At 48.0% G+C, this 22,181-nt stretch overlaps 1 long non-coding RNA gene and 1 other non-coding gene across 2 annotated transcripts; both read left to right on the top strand.

The window, feature by feature from the left end:
• The first annotated feature begins 5,099 nt into the window (after nucleotides 1-5,099).
• LOC112426191 (U1 spliceosomal RNA) lies at nucleotides 5,100-5,263 on the top strand. Its single transcript, XR_003017487.2, has one exon. It is a non-coding gene; the product is annotated as a U1 spliceosomal RNA (small nuclear RNA).
• Nucleotides 5,264-6,515: 1,252 nt separating this feature from the next.
• On the top strand, nucleotides 6,516-21,461 carry LOC139356357 (uncharacterized). The gene is made up of 2 exons (XR_011608124.1): nucleotides 6,516-7,695; nucleotides 20,111-21,461. It is a non-coding gene; the product is annotated as an uncharacterized lncRNA (long non-coding RNA).
• The last annotated feature ends 720 nt before the right edge of the window (nucleotides 21,462-22,181 follow it).

Genomic DNA, 22,181 nt, shown 5'->3' on the forward strand with positions numbered 1-22,181 from the left:
TCAAAATAACCCAACAAAGGACTGAGAGGCGCTCAGAATCTAGAATCAGTGGAGAAGTTGTATTGCCTGTAGGACTGGATTGTTGTATAAGTCTGTTCAGGTTGCCGTAACAAAATACCATACACCAAGTGGCTTAAACTATGGAAATGTATTTCTCACACTTCTGGAAGTTGGGAAGTCCGAGATAAAGGTGCTAGCAAAGCGGATTTCTTTCTGAGGTCTCTTCCTATGGCAGGTAAGTGGCTGTAGTTTCACTGTGTGCCCATGCGACCATTTCTTTGTGCACCAGGGGGAAGGCAGAGGAGCAAGCTTTCTAGTGTCTCTTCTTATAATGAAATTAAATTCATCATGAGGACTCCACTCTCATAACCTCATTTAATCCTGATTACCTCTCAAAGGCCCCAGCTGCATAAACCATCACATTGCGGGTTAGGGCTTCAACATTTAAGTGTGGGAGTTGGTGTTCACAATTCAGTCAACTGGAGTGGAAATTGAAATGGGAAAGGAAACCAGTAGTTACTAGAGAGACCTATTGCCTTGGGGAGGATCACTGGACAGGGCTATGGTCTTTGGAGGAATCAGTGAGTGACAGCTGACAAAGATTCTTTCTGTGAAAACAAGTAATTTAAGGCCAGGTACAGTGGTTCACACCTGTAATCCCAGCACTTTAGGAGGCCGAGGCAGGTGGATCATAAGGTCAGGAGATGGAGACCATCCTGGCTAACACGGTGATACCACGTCTCTACTAAAAATACAAAAAATTAGCCAGGCGTGGTGGTGGGCGCCTGTAGTCCCAGCTACTTGGGAGGCTGAGGTAGAAGAATGGCATGAACCTGGAAGGAGGAGCTTGCAGTGAGCTAAGATTGCACCACTGCACTCTAGCCTGGGCGACAGAGCTAGACTCCATCTCAAAAAAAAAAAAAAAGAAAGAAAGAAAGAAAAAGAAACTAAGTAATTTAAAATGTAAGTTGTTGGAACTCCAAATTATTTTGAACCTTAAAAAAATGTAAATATGGGCCAGGCACCATGGCTCACACCTATAATCCCAGCACTTTGGGAGGCCAAGGCGGGCAGGTCACCTGAGATCAGGAGTTCGAGACCAGCCTGACCAACATGGAGAAACCCCATCTCTACTAAAAATACAAAATTAGCCGGGTGTGGTGGTGCATGCCTGTAATCCCAGCTATTCAGGACGCAGAGGCAGGAGAATCGCTTGAACCTGGGAGGCAGAGGTTGCAGTGAGCTGAGATGGCACCATTGCACTCCAGCCTGGGCAACAAGAGTGAAACTTGTCTCAAAATAAAAAAAAAGAAAGAAAGAAAATGTGAGTATGGCGCCTAAGCCACATGAGAGGTACCTGTAAACCAGGCAGTTATAACCTTTGTTTCTCTGATTATAGATTGGCCTTCTTCCTTACCTGCATTGTTTTCTTTTTTTTTCTTTCTTTTTTTTTTTTTTTTTTTTTTGAGACGGAGTCTCGCTCTGTAGCCCAGGCTGGAGTGCAGTGGCCGGATCTCAGCTCACTGCAAGCTCCGCCTCCCGGGTTCACGCCATTCTCCGGCCTCAGCCTCCCGAGTAGCTGGGACTACAGGCGCCCGCCACCTCGCCCGGCTAGTTTTTTGTATTTCTTAGTAGAGACGGGGTTTCACCGTGTTAGCCAGGATGGTCTCGATCTCCTGACCTCGTGATCCGCCCATCTCGGCCTCCCAAAGTGCTGGGATTACAGGCTTGAGCCACCCCGCCCGGCCCTTTCTTTTTTTTTTTTTTTTGAGATGGAGTCTTACTCTGTGGCCCAAGCTGGAGTGCAGTGCCATGATCTCAACTCACTGCAACCTCCACCTCCCAGGTTCATGTCATTCTCCCGCCTCAGCCTCCCAAGTAGCTGGGACTACAGGTGCACACCACCATGTCCTGATAATTTTTTGTATTTTTTAGTAGAGACAGGGTTTCACCATGTTAGCCAGGATGGTCTCGTTCTCCTGACCTCGTGATCCGCCCGCCTTGGTATCCCAAAGTGCTGGGATTACAGGCGTGAGCCACCGTGCCTGGCCACTGCACCCGGCCACATGCATTGTTTTCTTTCCTTTTTTTTTTGGAGACGGAGTTTCACTCTTGTTGCCCCAGGCTGGAGTGCAATGGCACGATCTCAGCTCACCACAACCTCTGCCTCCCAGGTTCAAGCGATTCTCCTGCCTCAGCCTCCCTAGTGCTGGGATTATAGGCATGTGCCACCACGCCCGGCCAATTTTATATTTTTAGTAAAGACAGAGTTTCTCCATGTTGGTCAGGCTGGTCTCAAACTCCCGACCTCAAGTGATCCGCCCGCCTTAGCCTCCCAAAGTGCTGGGATTACAGGCGTGAGCCACCGCGCCCGGCCACATGCATTGTTTTCTAACATGTTATATAAATTACTGAAGGGTGCCAGGGAAGATTGCTTCCCTTTTCACTGCTGATTTTCATTATAGATGAACTTTCTTCTTACCTTGCTCTCATAAAGACTTCATGGTTATTGCATTGTCTTAAGATCCAGTGTTCAATACACTCCTTTAAATTGGAAAGGAAATGTGAGCCAGCTATAAAGAAAGAAAATAAGCAGTATGGGAAAAAAAAAAAAAAAAAAAAGAGGTCGAGCACAGTGGGGCTCATGCCTGTAATCCCAGCACTTTGGGAGGCCGAGGCAGGCGGATCACTAGAGGTCAGGAGTTTGAAACCAGCCTGGCTCACATGGTGAAATCCTCTCTCTACTAAAAATACAAAAAATTATCTGGGCATGGTGGTGGGCACCTGTAATCCCAGCTATTCAGGAAGCTGAGACAGGAGAATCGCTTGAAACCAGGAGGCAGAAGTTGCAGTGAGCCAAGATGGTGCCACTGCACTCCAGCCTTAGCAACAGCGTGAGACTCCATCTCAGAACAACAATGAAAAAAAAAAAAAAATTCTGGAACTAATTCGTTGTAGCTGTTAAAGAAGCCCTGTATAGAAAATGTTGTGATCCAGGCCGGGCGCGGTGGCTCAAGCCTGTAATCCCAGCACTTTGGGAGGCCGAGGCGGGCGAATCACGAGGTCAGGAGATCGAGACCATCCTGGCTAACCCGGTGGAACCCCGTCTCTACTAAAAAAATACAAAAAACTAGCCGGGCGAGGTGGCGGGCGCCTGTAGTCCCAGCTACTCGGGAGGCTGAGGCCGGAGAATGGCGTGAACCCGGGAGGCAGAGCTTGCAGTGAGCTGAGATCAGCCACTGCACTCCAGCCTGGGCGACAGAGCGAGACTCCGTCTCAAAAAAAAAAAAAAAGAAAATGTTGTGATCCTATTAAATATTTTTTTCTTTCTATGTAAGCAAGAGCTTGACTTTTGCCTTCGCAGCACTGACCCCATTTCTCTGGAGTCTGTGTACCCTGATTGGCTATTCCCAGATTTTTGTTTGAATACACTCTTTTTAAATTTTTACCATTAGTTCCCACAAGCAGAATGAATAAACTCTTTAATACCAAATTCTGAACCTTTCAATTATTTCGGGTTGACATTTCCTTGGTCAAACTCTAATCAGGCTCTTCTGAGTCCTCTTCTCACTAGGCCTCAACTATTGAGCTTCTGTGTTCCTCTCTGCATTGTTCAATCTCAGCAAGAATCCTTCTCAGTCAATTTAGCCAGAACTCCCCATCCTCAATAGCTGATCACTCATAATAGGGCTCCTCATCCTTCACCATCCGCTAGGTGATGTCTGATCACCCTGTGTTTAGCAAGAATCCTATTATGTTGGTTTAGCCATGCAGGAAACCCAAAATATGCCACCCCAAAATACACTTCTTTGGTATACTTTGAGATGGCTATTTAGAGGGGCTGCAGAAGTTACTGAGGGGTCTCACCCCAAAAAGGACTCTTTCCTGTTTGGTATTGCAAAGCCAATGTATGAAAGCAAGAGTAAGCGTCAAGCAGCACAGGCTCTATTCAATGGCACTGGAGGATTAGGAGCATAGCATGGAATTGGAGAAGTAGTATAGTTTGCAAATCTTCTCAGCTACTGAGAACCAGGAAGTTACAAATATAGAGCACCTTTAGTGAAGGGAATGAGCAAGGGGAGGAATATTCATGCTTTTCTTAGGAAGGGATGGAGATTTTCTTGAAAGTTCAATATCATTATTCAATAGTTTAAATTCACTGTAGTTTCAACCTATTGGTATGGAAAGTGTTTTGAATTGTACTGATTTTTTCTATCCTCTTTCTGAAATGCCTGCTAATCGTGTTTGGACCTTGAACATACCTTCCTGAACTACCTGAACTTTTCTCTCCTGTTTTTACATTCGTATTTTTGTTTCTGGGAAATATTCTTGACATTATCTTCAACTTAATTTTTGTTCTTGCTTCTACTATTTTAGTTTAATTTCCAAGTATTTTGATATTGAACTTTCAAGAGAACAGACATCGCTGCCAGCCTTGACGTCTAATGCTTTGGGGGCGAGGGGGAAATGTTTTTGTTTTTTTAATACTCAGTCACCTCTTGTCGCCCAGGGTGGAGTGCATTTTAACTTTAATGCGTTTTAACGAAGGTATGCACACAGTGCCACATCACAAAGGTAACCAGGTTTGAAAGGAATAGGTTTCCTTTGTAATCCTAAACGTTCTAGTCTGCTCATTGAAAGCCATTATTTGAAGAAGGGTGCACGGGCTTCCAGCTGGCCGCCAAAGGGGACCTCCACAGGACACAGATTGAGTACCCGCTTCTTTGCGGGAGACGAAGGGCGGGGACAGGAGGGAAAGAAGGGAGAGGTATAAGTCACTTCCTCCCGGCTCCGGCGGCGGGTTGGTCCGCTGAGTTGCGGAGGAACAGACGGGGACCCGGAATGCGCTGTCGGTGACATCACGGAGGGGGCGACTTCTATGTAGATGAGGCAGCGCAGGGGCTGCCGCTTCGCCGCCTGCTGCTTCGCCACGAAGGGGTTCCCGTGCTGTGGGAGCGAGTCTGGGACCGCTGGTCGGAACTGAGAATTCCAGCTGTGTGTCAGGGCTAGGAGGGCTCCGGGATGCGCGCGAGGCAAGTGACCGTGTGTGTAAAGGGTGAGGCATGTAAGGCTGTGGCGGGCCGGAGGGTTTTGAGCTCATACTTACCTGGCAGGGGAGATACCATGATCACGAAGGTGGTTTTCCCAGGGCGAGGCTTATCCATTGCACTCCGCATGTGCTGACCCCTGCGATTTCCCCAAATGTGGGAAACTCGACTGCATAATTTGTGGTAGTGGGGGACTGCGTTCGCGCTTTCCCCTGACTTGTGTCGTTTTAAGAATAGATCTAATGTGTTGCAAGACTAAATACTAGGTGTTTAACGTGAGTGAGAACACAGATTTTTTTTCCCGTTTATAACTTATGTTTAAGCTGAAGATTTTATCAGGTCGTGGTTCTCTAGCTTGTAATCCCAGCGGTCTGCGAGATATGGCACGCGATGTTTATGTTAATGTCGTTCGAGCTCAGGAGTCCAATATGGTGAACTTCTCTTTACTAATCTCTTAGCTTTTTTTTTTGTTGTTGTTCTATAAAAATTGTTTTTCTTTTCCCCCTGGGAGCCAATTGTGGACATTTATTAACAGCAAACAGCCCGCTGGAGTGCATGTAGGGATCTCGGCTTACTGCAGCCTCTGCCTCCTGCCTTCAAGCTATTCTCCTGCCTCAGCCAGAGACTACTCAGCCTCCGGAGTAACTGGGATTGCAGGCGCAGGCCACCAAAAAATTAGGCCCGGCTAATTTTTTGAATTTTTGGTAGAGACAGGGTTTCGCCGGGCCAGGCGCAGTGGCTCACGCCTGTAATCCAAATACTTTGGGAGGCCGAGGAGGGTGGACCGTGAGTTCAGGATATCGAGACCATCCTGGCTCACACAGTGAGACCCCATCTCTACCAAAAATACAAAATAAATATATGTGTGTGTATATAGATATATATAGATATATATATAAAAACCAGGCGTGCCTGTAATCCCAGCTACTCGGGAGACTGAGGCAAGAAAACCGCTTGAACCCGGGAGGCAGAGGTTGCAGTAAGCTGAGATCGCGCCACTGCACTCCAGCCTGGGCGACAGAGCGAGACTCCGTCTCAAAAAAAAAAAAAAAAAAAAAAAAAAGAGACAGGGTTTCGCCATGTTGGTCAGGCTTATCTTGAACTCCTGACCTCAAGTTATCCTCCCGCCTGGGCCTCCCAAATGTTGGGATTACAGGCCTGAGCCACCGCGCCCGGCCTGTTTACAGGCTTTACAGACACATTTTGTTTACAAACTTTACATGCACAGTTCAATTGCAGTTAGTGTTCATTTCTTTTTTTTTTTTCGTTTTTTTGTTTTTGTTTTTGTTTTTCCCAGTGTGGCCCAAGGAAGCCAAAATGTAGACAACCCTGCTTTAGAGAGTTTGATTCATGGTTCCACTGGGTTATGCTTATTGCCTATATTCTGCCTATTATTTGATATTTTCCAAATTTGATTTTTTATTTTTTTATTTTTATTTTTATTTTTATTTTTTTTTGAGACGGAGTCTCGCTCTGCCACCCAGGCTGGAGTGCAGTGGCCGGATCTCAGCTCACTGCAAGCTCCGCCTCCCAGGTTCACGCCATTCTCCTGCCTCAGCCTCCCGAGTAGCTGGGACTACAGGCGCCCACCACCTCGCCCGGCTAGTTTTTTGTATTTTTTAGTAGAGACGGGGTTTCACCGTGTCAGCCAGGATGGTCTCGATCTCCTGACCTCGTGATCCGCCCATCTCGGCCTCCCAAAGTGCTGGGATTACAGGCTTGAGCCACCGAGTCCGGCCTCAAATTTGATTTTTTAAAAAGCGTTTTCCTGAAGCGCCCTCAAGCTTTCCTAATAATATGGGAACTTAAACCAGATTGGATGTAACAAAACCCAACTGGAATCCTGCAATTTCTAACCTTTATGTTAGATCAAGAAGCAAAACACCCACCAGTCCAAGGGTCAGGGAAGCTGAAGATCATGCCTGAGCTGTAACAACACCCTTCCCAGTATACAAAAGCCTATAACAGCCACTTGAATTCTATCTTCCAAATGTCTCCTGTGGCCCAGGCTAACCCAGAGCTATCTAAAGAGGCAAATCTGGGAAATGTGCATTCAGCTTAGCAAAACTGTCACTGAAACTAGGCCTCATAAAACTTAAAAAATTAACACCAGATGGCCATGGATAGCCCCCCAATGTTCCTGGAACTCAAACAGAAAAACAATTCCAGGAATGTACATCAGGGGGTCCAGCCCTAAACAGTTCTAGGAAAGTATCGCATGAGGTCCAGCCCTAAACCATTCCAGGAGAGAAACCCATAAGGTCAAGCCCCGACCAATCAGAACCAGACACCTTGCTCAGGCCATAGCCAGACCCAATCATCTTGCGCCTTAAGCTTTGTTTGAACTTCGCGCCAAAAGCTGTGTTTGAACTGTGTTTGCCTATATAAACAGCCTGTAATAAGCGTTCGGGGTCCCAGGGGCCAACTTAGAGCTTGGGACCCTAGTGCGCTAGCAATAAATAACTCTCTGCTGTGAATCTCCTGTCGGTGATCCTTCACGGTGACCCCTGCCCAGGAGGGAATCGAGAGTTCGGTTCCAACATTTGGTGCGTTGGCCGGGAAGTGGGGTCGTCCGAGGACCCCCGACCCATCCGGCGGAGACCTATCTGGCCCGGGCCATGGACTGCTGACTGAACGGACCTACCAGGTACTTTCGTTTTGTTCTGTCTGTCTTGCCGGCTAACTCTGAACTCTGGGGAGTACTCCTTCTGAATTAAGTGGGGAAGGGGGACAGATGTGTCCGGCACCTTCCCACTTTCGCCCCGGGGGACGCCCTGGCGGTAGTCTGGGAGAAGGCTGATGACTCAGTCAGCCTCCTTAAATCTGTAGGCAGGTTGCCCCTGCCGTCTGAATATTTTGTGATCTTGTGGCGCCACTCTCTGGCCGCGCGGCTTCTCCTTACTTGTCTGGTCTTTGTTTTTGTTACTTTTGTTATGTCCTTGTTATACGTGGACGAAATGGGACAGACTTTGACGACTCCTTTGTCTCTGACCCTGACTCACTTCCCTGACGTCCGGGCTCGAGCCCACAACCTCTCCGTAGAAGTCCGTAAGGGACGATGGCAAAAATTCTGCTCGTCCGAGTGGCCTACCCTCCATGTTGGGTGGCCCCGGGACGGAACATTTGACCTCCCAATTATCTTACAGGTTAAAGCAACAGTGATGGATCCTGGGCCACACGGACACCCAGACCAGGTGGCCTACATAATTACTTGGGAGGATCTGGTCCGAAACCCTCCCTCTTGGGTGAAACCCTTCCTCCATTCCCCTTCCCCACCCCAGTCTACCCTTCTTGCCTTAGAAGCCCCAAAGAATCGGAATCCGGACCCGCATAAGCCAGTCCTCCCAGATGAACCCCAGAGGGATCTCCTCCTTCTTGACCCCCTGCCTCCTCCACCTCAAAACCCCCTTCTGAGACCTCCACCTTACGCTTCACCCTTGCCCCCTGCCTTGTCCCCAGCCCTTTCCTCTACCGCCTCGGCCCCTACCCTTTCTCCAACTTCCCCCTCGGCCCCTCCCTCGACCCCGTCTCCTTCTCCAGCCCCGCCCGAACTCACCCCTCGGATGCCGCCACCGACACCTCGTCTCCGCTTGCGGCGGACTGAGGACCCAGAGGGCCCTTCCACTTGGCAATCCTCCCTTTTTCCCCTCCGTACCGTCAATCGCACGGTCCAGTACTGGCCCTTCTCTGCCTCTGACCTCTACAACTGGAAAACTCATAACCCTTCCTTTTCCCAAGACCCTCAGGCCCTAACCTCGTTGATAGAATCCATTCTCCTCACCCACCAGCCCACCTGAGATGATTGCCAGCAACTCTTGCAGGTCCTCCTAACCACTGAAGAAAGGCAGCGAGTCCTCCTGGAGGCCTGGAAAAATGTGCCAGGGCCAGGAGGCCTCCCAACCCAACTTCCCAACGAAATAGACGAGGGATTTCCCCTCACCCGCCCGGACTGGGACTATGAAACGGCACCAGGTAGGGAGAGTCTCCGAATCTATCGCCAGGCTCTGTTGGCGGGTCTCAAAGGGGCAGGAAAACGCCCCACAAATTTGGCCAAGGTAAGAACCATAATTCAGGAAAGGGACGAAAGCCCGGCAGCCTTTATGGAAAGGCTTCTGGAAGGGTTCCGAATGTATACCCCATTCGATCCAGAGGCCCTAGAACATAAGGCTACCGTGGTCATGGCGTTCATAGACCAAGCTGCATCAGATATCAAAGGAAAACTCCAAAGGTTAGATGGGATCCAGACTTATGGATTACAGGAATTGGTTAGGGAGGCAGAAAAAGTATATAATAAGAGAGAAACCCCTGAGGAAAGGGAAGCCAGGTTAGCGAAAGAACAAGAGGAGCGAGAGGATCGAAGGGATCGAAAGAGGGATAAGCATTTAACAAAAATCCTGGCGGCAGTAGTAACAGAGAAAAGACCAGGGAGAGAGGGAGAGAAGCGGAGGCGGCCAAAAGTGAAAAAAGACCAGTGTGCCTACTGCAAAGAACGGGGACATTAAAGATTGCCCCAAGCGTCCTAAAGACCAGAAGAAACCTGTCGCTGTCCTCACCCTAGGTGAAGATAGCGAATAGGGGTGTCAAGGCTCTGGAGCCCCCCCGAGCCCCGGCTAACTCTCTCTGTAGGGGGGCACCCTACCACCTTCTTGGTGGTTACAGGGGCCCAACATTCAGTTTTGACAAAGGCAGACGGGCCCCTGTCTTCTCGCATATCCTGGGTACAGGGGGAAAATTGCACAAGTGGACTAACCACCGGACAGTTAATCTTGGACAAGGAATGGTAACACATTCCTTCTTGGTGGTACCTGAATGCCCATACCCCCTCCTAGGGCGAGATCTTCTGACCAAGCTCGAAGCCCAAATCCACTTCTCCGAGACAGGGGCCCAGGTATTAGATCGGGACGGTCAGCCCATCCAAATCTTAACTGTGTCTCTGCAAGATGAGTATCGGCTTTTTGACACTCCGGTCATCACTAGCCTCCCTGATGTTTGGTTGCAAGACTTTCCCCAAGCTTGGGCGGAAACGGGAGGACTTGGGCTGGCCAAGTATCAAGCCCCAATCATAATTGATCTAAAGCCCACGGCGGTGCCCGTGTCTATTAAGCAATATCCCATGAGCCGAGAGGCTCATATAGGAATTCGGCAGCACATTAACAAATTTCTAGAACTCGGAGTGTTGCGACCTTGTCGCTCGCCCTGGAACACTCCTCTTCTGCCAGTAAAAAAGCCTGGTACTCAGGATTACAGGCCTGTCCAAGACTTGAGAGAAATTAACAAAAGGACCATGGATATCCATCCCATGGTCCCCAACCCTTACAATTTGCTCAGCACCTTGAGACCAGACTACAACTGGTATACAGTGTTAGATTTTTTTTTTGTTTTTTTTTGAGACGGAGTCTTGCTCTGTCACCCAGGCTGGAGTGCAGTGGCCGGATCTCAGCTCACTGCAAGCTCCTCCTCTCGGGTTCACGCCATTCTCCTGCCTCAGCCTCCCGAGTAGCTGGGACTACAGGCACCCGCCACTTCGCCCAGCTAGTTTTTTGTATTTTTTAGTAGAGACGGGGTTTCACCGTATTAGCCAGGATGGTCTCGATCTCCTGACGTCATGATCCGCCCGTCTCGGCCTCCCAAAGTGCTGGGATTACAGGCTTGAGCCACCGCGCCCGGCCCTACAGTGTTAGATTTAAAAGATGCTTTCTTCTGTTTACCTCTGGCCCCCGAAAGCCAAGAACTCTTTGCCTTTGAGTGGAAGGACCCTGAGAAAGGAATTTCGGGCCAATTGACCTAGACCCGGCTTCCCCAAGGATTCAAGAACTCTCCCACTCTCTTCGATGAGGCTCTTCATCGAGACCTGACCGACTTCCGGACCCAAAATCCAGAAGTGACCCTACTCCAGTATGTGGATGACCTCCTCCTGGCTGCCCCTACAAAAGAAACCTGTATACAAGGTACCAGGCATCTACTCCAGGCACTGGGTGAAAAAGGATACCGGTCATCCGCCAAGAAGGCACAGCTCTGTCAGACCAAGGTAGCATACCTGGGGTATATCCTGAGTGAAGGGAAAAGGTGGCTCACCCCTGGGCGCATAGAGACTGTGGTTCGCATTCCACCACCACGAACGCCCAGAGAGGTACGTGAATTCCTGGGGACTGCTGGGTTCTGTCGCTTGTGGATACCTGGTTATGCTGAACTGGCCGCCCCCCTTTATGCACTCACCAAGGAGAGCACCCCTTTCACCTGGCAGACAGAGCATCAATTGACTTTTGAGGCACTAAAAAAGGCACTCTTGTCTGCCCCAGCCCTTGGGTTACCAGACACCTCAAAGCCCTTTACCCTCTTCCTGGACGAGAGGCAAGGGATTGCCAAAGGAGTCCTGACCCAAAAATTGGGACCTTGGAAAAGACCGGTAGCATACCTGTCTAAAAAGCTGGACCCTGTGGCGGCCGGCTGGCCCCCGTGTCTTCGTATCATGGCAGCCACCGCTATGCTGGTCAAGGACTCTGCTAAATTGACCCTTGGGCAGCCACTAACTGTTATTACCCCACATGCTCTAGAGGCCATAGTGCGGCAGCCCCCGGACCGGTGGATAACCAACGCACGCCTAACCCACTATCAGGCCCTCCTACTGGACACGGATCACGTCCAGTTTGGCCCTCCGGTCACCTTAAACCCTGCTACGCTGCTGCCGGTACCAGAAGACCAACCAAGCCCACACGACTGTCGGCAGATATTGGTGGAGACCCATGGAACGCGGGAAGACCTTAAAGACCAAGAACTCCCAGACGCGGATCACACTTGGTACACAGACGGCAGCAGTTACCTTGACTCAGGTACCCGGAGGGCGGGAGCGGCAGTAGTAGATGGCCACAACACCATTTGGGCACAATCACTACCTCCTGGCACGTCTACACAGAAGGCTGAGTTAATAGCACTAACCAAGGCCCTAGAGCTGTCCAAGGGAAAGAAAGCTAACATTTATACTGATAGCCGATATGCCTTTGCAACGGCTCATACTCATAAAAATATTTATAAAAAAAGAGGTCTCCTAACTTCAGAAGGAAAAGAAATCAAGAACAAAGCTGAAATAATTGCCTTATTAAAAGCCCTTTTTCTTCCTCAAGAAGTGGCCATAATTCACTGCCCCGGACACCAGAAAGGACAGGATCCAGTAGCAGTAGGAAACAGACAGGCTGACCAAATGGCAAGGCAGGCCGCCATGGCGGAAGTACTGACCCTAGCCACAGAACCTGACGAAACCAGCCACATAACCATTGAACATACCTATACCTCAGAAGACCAGGAAGAAGCAAGAGCCATTGGGGCTATAAAAAACAAAGACACTAAAAACTGGAAAAAAGGAGGAAAGATAGTCCTTCCCCAAAAAGAGGCCCTGGCAATGATCCAGCAGATGCATGCCTGGACACACTTGAGTAATCGAAAGCTGAAATTGTTGATTGAAAAAACTGACTTTCTAATTCCAAGGGCAAGTACTCTCGTAGAACAAGTAACATCTGCCTGTAAGGTCTGCCAGCAGGTAAACGCTGGGGCTACCCGAGTACCAGCAGGGAAACGAGCTCGTGGTAACCGCCCAGGGGCCTATTAGGAAATAGACTTCACTGAAGTAAAACCTCACTATGCTGGATATAAGTACTTACTGGTGTTTGTAGATACCTTTTCAGGATGGGTAGAAGCCTACCCCACCCGGCAAGAAACGGCACACATAGTAGCCAAGAAAATTCTGGAAGAAATCTTTCCTAGATTCGGACTCCCCAAGGTAATTGGGTCAGATAACGGGCCGGCCTTCGTTTCTCAGGTAAGTCAGGGGCTAGCCAGGATATTGGGGATTAATTGGAAATTGCATTGTGCCTATAGACCCCAGAGCTCAGGACAGGTAGAAAGGATGAATAGAACAATAAAAGAGACCCTTACTAAATTGACCTTAGAGACTGGTTTAAAAGATTGGAGACGCCTCCTATCCCTAGCTTTGTTAAGAGCCCAAAATACGCCTAACCGCTTTGGGCTCACCCCATATGAAATCCTCTACGGAGGACCTCCCCCTTTGTCAACCTTACTTGACTCCTTCTCCCCCTCCGATCCTAAGACTGATCTACAGGCCCGGCTAAAAGGACTCCAAGCAGTACAGGCCCAAATCTGGGCCCCCTTGGCAGAACTGTACCGACCAAGACATCCACAGACCAGCCACCCCTTCCAGGTGGGGGACTCCGTCTACATTAGGCGGCACCGCTCTCAAGGACTAGAGCCTCGGTGGAAAGGACCCTACATTGTTCTCCTGACCACACCCACAGCCATAAAGGTTGACGGAATCTCCACTTGGATCCACGCATCCCACGCCAAGGCTGCTCCAGAGACGCCCGGACCAACACCACCTGAGACATGGAAACTCCGACGCTCCAAGGACCCGCTCAAGATAAGACTCTCTCGTATCTAACCCCTTGCTTATTGCTTGCCCTCCTTCCCTGCGCCGCTGGCAGTAATAACCCACGCGGACATATGAAACCGCCCGGATATATATTCATTGATAATAACCCCCACCGGCCATATAACCTGACCTGGCAGGTAATTAATTTTAATAATCATGAGGTCCTAGGTGAAACCTCAAAAATTGCTCCTATAGGGACTTGGTTCCCTGACCTCTATTTCAACCTAGATAAAGTAGCAGGGGTAAATGAAATGGAGGGGGGAGAATGGAGAAAACAGGCTAGAAGAGTGTCCATCAGCCGGAACGGGTTCTATGCCTGTCCCGGATTTAGGACAGGGGATATGGAAAAAACTTGTGGAGATATAACTCACCTGTATTGCTATAGTTGGTCCTGTGTAACTAATAATGATGGGGAATGGAAATGGGCCACGAAACCCTGGTACATAACCATGTCCTTTGTCCAGCCCTGCACCAGAACCCGATATTCAAAAAATTGCAATCTGGTCCGCATCAAGTTTGAGGATGCGGCAAAATCTGATAATAGTTGGATAACAGGGTTAATATGGGGCCTTTATCTATACCAGAAGCCACTGTATGGGATCCCTATTCAAATTAGATTACTAGTCGACCCGGACATAGCCCCTGTTGCAGTAGGGCCGAACCAGGTCTTATCAGAAGAAAAGAAGCCCCCGGTTCCCATACCGGAGAAGCCCCAACCAAAAGCTCCTCAAAGCACTTCCCTGCCCTTGATCTCCGCCTCCTCTGAATACACATCTTCAGCCCAAAACGTCACCCGCTAGCCCCTTGACCCGGGAATAGGAGACAGGCTCCTAAATCTCATAAAGGGCTCCTATCTTGCCTTAAACCAGACAAGGCCAGAATTCACCTCCTCTTGCTGGCTATGTCTAGCAACAGGCCCTCCTTATTACGAAGGCATCGCCTCCACTAATAAATTCATTGATTCCACCAATCCTACTGGATGTGCGTGGGAACAACACAATAAACTGACCCTGGCTGAAGTTTCTGGGGTGGGAACCTGTATAGGCCAAGTGCCCCCTAGTCATCGGCATCTTTGTAATATAACCCTGGCAGTACCCAGCTCCAGTCGCTATTTGGTCCCCTCTGAGACGGACTGGTGGGCTTGCGACACTGGGCTCACCCCCTGTATATCCACAACTGTTTTTAGCAGCAGCACCCACTATTGCGTGTTGGTACAAGTTGTTCCCCGAGTCTACTATCACTCTGGAGACTCCTTGGACCTCCGGTATGAGCAGAAAACTCATATTAGACCTAAAAGAGAACCTATCTCCCTCACCCTCGCCGTCATGCTAGGAATTGGGGTAGCGGCTGGAGTTGGGACCAGGACGGCAGCCCTAGTACATGGTAACTACCATCTGCACCAACTTAGAATAGCCATAGATGAGGACCTTAGAGCCATAAAACACTCTATCACAAAACTTGAAGAGTCTTTGACTTCTCTGTCTGAAGTTGTGTTACAAAACCGACGAGGACTAGAGATTGTCTTTCTAAAAGAAGGCGGGCTCTGTGCAGCCCTCAAAGAGCAATGTTGTTTTTATGCAGATCATTCAGGAGTAGTTAAAGATTCTATGGCAAAACTGAGAGAAAGATTAGACAAAAAAAAAAAAAGGAGAGAAAATCTCAACAAAGTTGGTTTGAAAATTGGTACAACCAATCCCCTTGGTTTAGCACCCTAATCTCCACCATCTTAGGACCCCTCATCCTGCTCACGCTCATCTTGACTTTTGGGCCGTGCATACTCAACCGCTTACTCACCCTTATTAAAAATAGATTAAACATAGTACATGCTATGGTTCTGACCCAACAATACCAGACCCTCAGGACTGAAGAAGAGGCTCAAGATTGAGCCTCTGACACAAAAAGAGGAGGGAATGAAACTAGGCCTCATAAAACTTAAAAAATTAACACCAGATGGCCATGGATAGCCCCCCAGTGTTCCCGGAACTCAAACAGAAAAACAATTCCAGGAATGTACATCAGGGGGTCCATCCCTAAACAGTTCTAGGAAAGTATCGCATGAGGTCCAGCCCTAAACCATTCCAGGAAAGAAACCCATACGGTCAAGCCCTGACCAATCAGAACCAGACACCTTGCTCAGGCCATAGCCAGACCCAATCATCTTGCGCCTTAAGCTTGGTTTGAACTTCGCGCCAAAAGCTGTGTTTGAACTTGTGTTTGCCTATATAAACAGCCTGTAATAAGCGTTCGGGGTCCCAGGGGCCAACTTAGAGCTTGGGACCCTAGTGCGCTAGCAATAAATAACTCTCTGCTGTGAATCTCCTGTCGGTGATCCTTCGCGGCGACCCCTGCCCAGGAGGGAATCGAGAGTTCAGTTCCAACAACACATTACAAATCCACCACAGTTCACTTCTCAACATGGCATCAATGTACACCTTCCTCCTCCTCTTCTTTTCCTCCTCTTCCTCCTTTCTCTTCTTCCTCCTCCTTTTTCCTCCTTGTAAAACCATACTTAAGGTTCAAATAAAGACAATAGGAAAATCATACTTTTTCTCATTCAGTGAAAATAGGCCAACCCTTTCCCCAACAGGATAAAGTCCTTTATTTGTCTTTGAATGATGTTCACTCCTTTTTTAGCTAGATCACATTCCATATTTGCTATCCTGTAACCTAAATATGGAGATTTCTAAAGGTTAATTATTAATGAATATGCTAGCTAGGGTGATGGAAGAGGAGAATTCTTAAGAAAAGTATTGGTTAATATGTACCCAAATGTATTCATCTCAAAATAATGAAGAAATACTCATAACTATTACAAGTCCTCATTTCTGCAACTGTCGCTGGCCCTAGCTGGTATTTGTAACTATCTTCACATCTTGCCCTCACAGCCATTTCCTTTGGGCCTGGGCCCGTGGACGTGAGCGTGGGAAGGATAATAACCCGCAGTGCCCCCGCACCGCACCATCCTCTGGTCTCCAGAGGTGGGATCCACAGAGCAGGGACCTTTGCTGAATTCTAAACCAGCTCTGGGAATACAAGAACAGCTGCCTTTGAGAAACAGTTCAGGTCTCCATATTCCAGACTTCCTAGTAGGACTAAACGCTTAATGTTCACACGGGAATTCATGGTTCTCCTAAAATCCTGCGGTGGGATGCCTTCCTTCACCGAGCATTTACTGGGCGCCTACTAGGTGCTAGGCTGGCTCTGGGCTGTGGGCTGCAGCCTGTGCAAACTCCAGGTCCCTGTGCGGTGGATTCCACCTCTGAAGGCCCGAGGGCTGGGCGGTGAGGACACCACGGGTTCTGGTCCTTCCCACGCGCGCGTCCACTGGCCCAGGCCGGGAGGAAATGACTGTGAGCGCAAGGTGTGAAGCGGGGCTAAGAATGGGAAAGGGAGTAAGTGACTTCCGCCGGAGAGGCTGCAGTTGTCGCCTGTGGAGGGGCCGGCGACTTTTGAGACGGTGAAGAGCAGGCGGGGGAAGCAGTGACGAGCAGACGGTGAGGAGCAGGCGGCCGTTTGGCCGTTGGAGTCCCCCAGCTGACTCTGGCCGGGTAGAATGTCCAAACGTGCCCAAAGACTCGACTCTTGGCTTCATTGTCTCCCGCGTTCTGGGTTTCTGGAGTGCGCGGGATTGGACAGGCCACAAACATATGAGATTATCTGCAGCCAGAGATTAAAAAGCCGTTTCTGGTATCAGCAAATGAGTTTAAGACACAACCCATTAGAGTTTCTGTGGCGCAATCGGTTAGCGTGTTCCGCTGTTAATCATAAAGGTTGATGGTTCAAGCCCACCCAGGGACTGTGCCCTTTATTTAAGCAAGATTCACGCTTTCTGTTTAAAGACTCTAATCCTGGGAATCCTCCGGACCTCTACTAGCTTTAAATCAGATGCCAAAATATGCTGAGCGAAGGCTCAAGTTCCATGGAAGGTCCTAAAACAGGAATATTTCAGCAAAAGTAATTTTTCAATAGAGCCTGAGCCTGGGGCTTCAGAGCTTACCCCATATCCACTGCACCTATTTCATCACTTCCTGAAGCTAGGTTTTTACAATTGCACATTTCTGGAAATCTGAAACTCCCAATAATTGAAAACTTTCAAGAAAACCCCAGTCTTCGGCCGGGCGCGGTGGCTCGAGCCTGTAATCCCAGCACTTTGGGAGGCCGAGACGGGCGGATCACGAGGTCAGGAGATCGAGACCATCCTGGCTAACGCGGTGAAACCCCGTCTCTACTAAAAATTACAAAAAACTAGCCAGGCGAAGTGGCGGGCGCCTGTAATCCCAGCTACTCGGGAGGCTGAGGCAGGAGAATGGCGTGAACCCGGGAGGCGGAGCTTGCAGTGAGCTGAGATCCGGCCACTGCACTCCAGCCTGGGTGACAGAGCGAGACTCCGTCTCAAAAAAAAAAAAAAAAGAAAACCCCAATCTTCACTTGTGGTGAAGCCTCAATTTCTGGGTTGAAATCTTGGTTCGTTCACAACGTGACTTTCAAAACATTACTGAATTTTCCGCACCTCAATTTCTTTGTCTATAAAAAACAGCAAAAAAAAAAAGTGCTTCCCTTGGCGGGGCGTGGTGGCTCATGCCTGTAATCGCAGCACTTTGGGAGGATGAGGTGGGCAGATCACCTGAGGTTTGAGACCAGCCTGACCAACATGGTGAAACCCTATCTTCACTGAAACTACAACAATGAGCCCGGCGTGATGGCGGGCGCCTGTAATCCCAGCTACTTGGGAGGCTGAGGCAGGAGAATCACTTGAACCCAGGAGGCAGAGGTTGCAGTGAGCCAAGACTGTGCCACTGCACTCTAGCCTGTTGGCAGAGCAGACTCCATCTCAAAATAATAATAATAATAATAATAATAATAATAATAATAAAAATAAATAATGCTTCCCTCATGGATTAATCTAACATTTGTGAATCCAAAAGTATGTGAGACAGGTCTCAATAAATTTAGAAAGTTTACTTTGCAAGGTAGAGGCACCAGTGACAGCTTCAGGAGGTCCTGGTAACATATGCCTTAGGTGGTCGGGTACAGCTTGCTTTTATTCATTTTAGGGAGACAGAATACATTGATTAATACATGTAAGATTTATACTGCTTCAATCTGGAAGGGTGGGACAACTCAAAGGGTGGGGGGCTTCCAGGTCATAGGCAGATTTAAAATTTTTCTGATTAGCCATTGGTTGAAAGGGTTATTATTATTCCAGAAGGGAATTTCTGGGTTAGATAGGGAGGTTGTGGAGACCAAGGTTTTATCATGCAGATGAAGCCTCCAGGTAGCAGGCTTCAGAGAAAACAGATTGTAAATGTTTCTTATCAGACTTAAGGTCTGTGTTGATGTTAATGCTGGTTGTCTTTTCCTGAGTTCCAAAAGGAAGGAGGGTATACAGAGGCATGTCCAATCTCTCCTTCCCATTGTGGCCTGAACTAGTTTTTCAGGTTAACCTTAGAATGCCCTTGACCTAGAGGAGGGGTCCATTCAGATGGTTGGGGGGCCCTAGAATTTTACTTTTGGTTTACACATTTGATGAGAAATACACATAAAGCATTTAAGCATCTAATAAATGTTCATTAAATGTGTAGTTGCTGTAATTACTTTCAGTGGCATCATCATCACCACTTTCATATTTTACCTCAGCCTTTTAAACAACTGCTTATCTTTTTATAGGATGGATGAATCAGTATATATTTAAATGGTCCTTGGCTAATGGACACAAAATTGTGTCTAATGCTTATTCTTATAAAAAATTATTCAGAGAACATCCTTATACAAATATATTTCATCATTTGGGTAAGGATTTCTTAAAACACACTTCTAGAAATGGACTTGCCTGGTCAGAGTATTTGTGCCTTTCCAATTTTTCTAACTGATGGTTAATTGACCTCTAATGAAGTTAGGTGTGGGGAAAAGAAAGAGATCAGCCTGTTACTGTGTCTATATAGAAAGAAGTAGACATAAGAGACTCCATTTTGTTCTGTATTTGAGATGCTGTTAATCTGTGACCCTACCCTTGCAAGAGACATGTGCTGTGGTAACTCAAGGTTTAATGGATTTTGGGCGTGCAGGGTGTGTCTTTGTTCCTAGAAAACCTAGGTATTGTCCAAGGTTTATCCACATGTGATAGGATGAAACAATGTTGCTAAAAGGTTTATCTCAAGGCACAGGATTTTCCTTTAAACTTATTCATGTCACAGAGATCCTTGTTCTTATGTCTTACTGCTAATTTCCTCCCTAAAAACGATCCTATTGTCCTGCCACTCCCTTATCTTTAAGATGATAAAGATAATTATCTATAAATACTAAGGGAACTCAGAGGCCCGTGCCGGCGTGGGTCCTCTGTAAGCTGAGCGCCGGTCCCCTGGGCCCCCGCTTTTCTTTCTCTATACTTTGTCTCTGTGTCTTATTTCTTTTCTCAAGTCTCTCATTCCACCTAACGAGAAACACCCACAGGTGTGGAGGGGCAGGCCACCCCTTCAGTTAGGCCTAGTCATATTCCCACACCCTAAGAGAATGCTCCTTCCTTGGCCACACTATCTGACATTTAATAGCAGCACAAACTCTTCACTTTTGTTTGGGGAATGTTATTGCTTGCTGGTCTCACACATAGCCCTGAATCTTACAGGTAAGGAACTGGTGCTATGCTGTTCTCCTTTGTTCTCCTGACCCCTGGGAATTCTGGGAAAGTCGTTCACAAGAGACTTGAGTTTGGATTCACCTGACTGTAAAAGTGCTGACAATGGGTGTTTCCACTGTTCCTGTGACAGAGAGCCTGGACTTCAGCTGCTGAAGAAGAACTCGGACCTAACCCTCCAGAGCGGGACCTTTACTTTGGCACATATTTGGTCCTTAGCTAAACAAAAATTGAAAAGGGGAGATTTTAAATTTTCATCTAATTGAGACTTTATATAATAGATCTTTTTCTTATTTTATTGTGGCAACAAGAGGAGAGATTGCATTCTTGAGTTTTTATTGTTGGAATGTAATAATCCTGGCTATTCCACTGCTCTTGTGGAGTTGTTTGGTCTATGCTGGTACATGGTACTTGCTATGAAACACTGTCTGGTGAACTGAATAGGCAAGTAGCTAAAGAAAACGTCATAAGAAACAGAAATAGGAGTTGAGTCCAATCTCTCTCCTGCACTGCAAGATTCTGTTGCAGTGGTCCCTACACCTATTGCCATAGCACCCCCAAATTTTCTTTAAAGCTAAGCAAATAGAAATAGAGGATGGATTCTCAAGTAGATATACCAAGTAAGGGAGGAGACCACCCCTCACCATCTTATGCCCAATTTCTGCCTCCAAAGAAAGAAGAAGTAAAAACTGAAAGGCGGAAATGAAATCCACAGGCAGACAGCCAGGTGCTGCACCCTGGGCCCAGTAGTTGAAGATTAACCCCTGACGTATCTATAGATTACAGACATTGTATAGAAATGCACTGTGAAGCTGGGCGCGGTGGCTCAAGCCTGTAATCCCAGCACTTTAGGAGGCCGAGACGGGCGGATCACGAGGTCAGGAGATCGAGACCATCCTGGCTAACACAGTGAAACCCCGTCTCTACTAAAAAATACAAAAAACTAGCCGGGCGAGGTGGCAGGCGCCTGTAGTCCCAGCTACTCGGGAGGCTGAGGCAGGAGAATGGCATAAACCCGGGAGGCGGAGCTTGCAGTGAGCTGAGATCTGGCCACTGCACTCCAGCCTGGGCGACAGAGTAAGACTCCGTCTCAAAAAAAAAAAAAAAAAAAAGAAATGCACTGTGAAAATCCCTATCCTGTTTTGTTCCGATCTAATTACTGGTGCATGCAGCCCCCAGTCATGTACCCCCTGCTTGCTCAGTCAATCATGACCGTCTCACACGCACCCCCTTAGAGTTGTGAGCCCTTAAGAGGGACAGGAATTACTTACTCTGGGAGCTCGGCTCTTGAGACAGGAGTCTTGTCGATGCCCCCGGCCAAATAAACCCCTTCTTTCTTTAACTCGGTGTCTCAGGAGTTTTGTCTGGGCTGGTCCTGCTACACTGAAGTCAAGTCTTATTTTGATTCTTTCAGAGGTTTGGATGTCTTAGTTATCTCAGGCTGCTGTAACAAAATACCATCTACTGGGTGACTTAAACATTTATTTTTCACTGTTTTGGAGGCTGAGATGTCCAAGATCAAGGTGCCAGCAAATTTGGTTGTTGGTGAGAGTCCTCTTCCTAGCTTCTAGTGATTTTTTTTTTTTTGTACAGTATCTACCCTGGCAATAGTCATCTTATTTTTCCATTTAGTAAATTTTCCATGTATTTATTACTTAATACTAGCCAATTTCTCCCCAGTTCTGTAAATCTCCCCTCAACACATAGAAACACACAATCATTTTGTTTGGTTTGCTTGCTTGTATGTTTGTTTAAGAAATTTTTCCTGGTCAGGCGAGGTGGCTCATGCCTGTAATCCCAGCACTTTGGGAGGCCCAGGCAGGTGGCTCACCTGAAGTCAAGAGTTCGAGACCAACCTGGCCAGCGTGGTGAAACCCTGTCTTTACTAAAAATACAAAAATTAGTTGGGCATGGTGGCAGGCACCTGTACTCCCAGTTCCTAGGGAAACTGAGGCTGGCAGGCATCTGTAATCCCAGCTACTCGGGAAGCTGAGGCTGGAGAATCGCTTGAACCCGGGAGGCGGAGGTTGCAGTGGGCGGAGATCACGCCATTGCACTCCAG

The sequence above is a fragment of the Macaca nemestrina genome, chromosome 1 (genome assembly GCF_043159975.1).
Source record: "Macaca nemestrina isolate mMacNem1 chromosome 1, mMacNem.hap1, whole genome shotgun sequence".
Taxonomy (NCBI): Eukaryota; Metazoa; Chordata; class Mammalia; order Primates; family Cercopithecidae; genus Macaca; species Macaca nemestrina.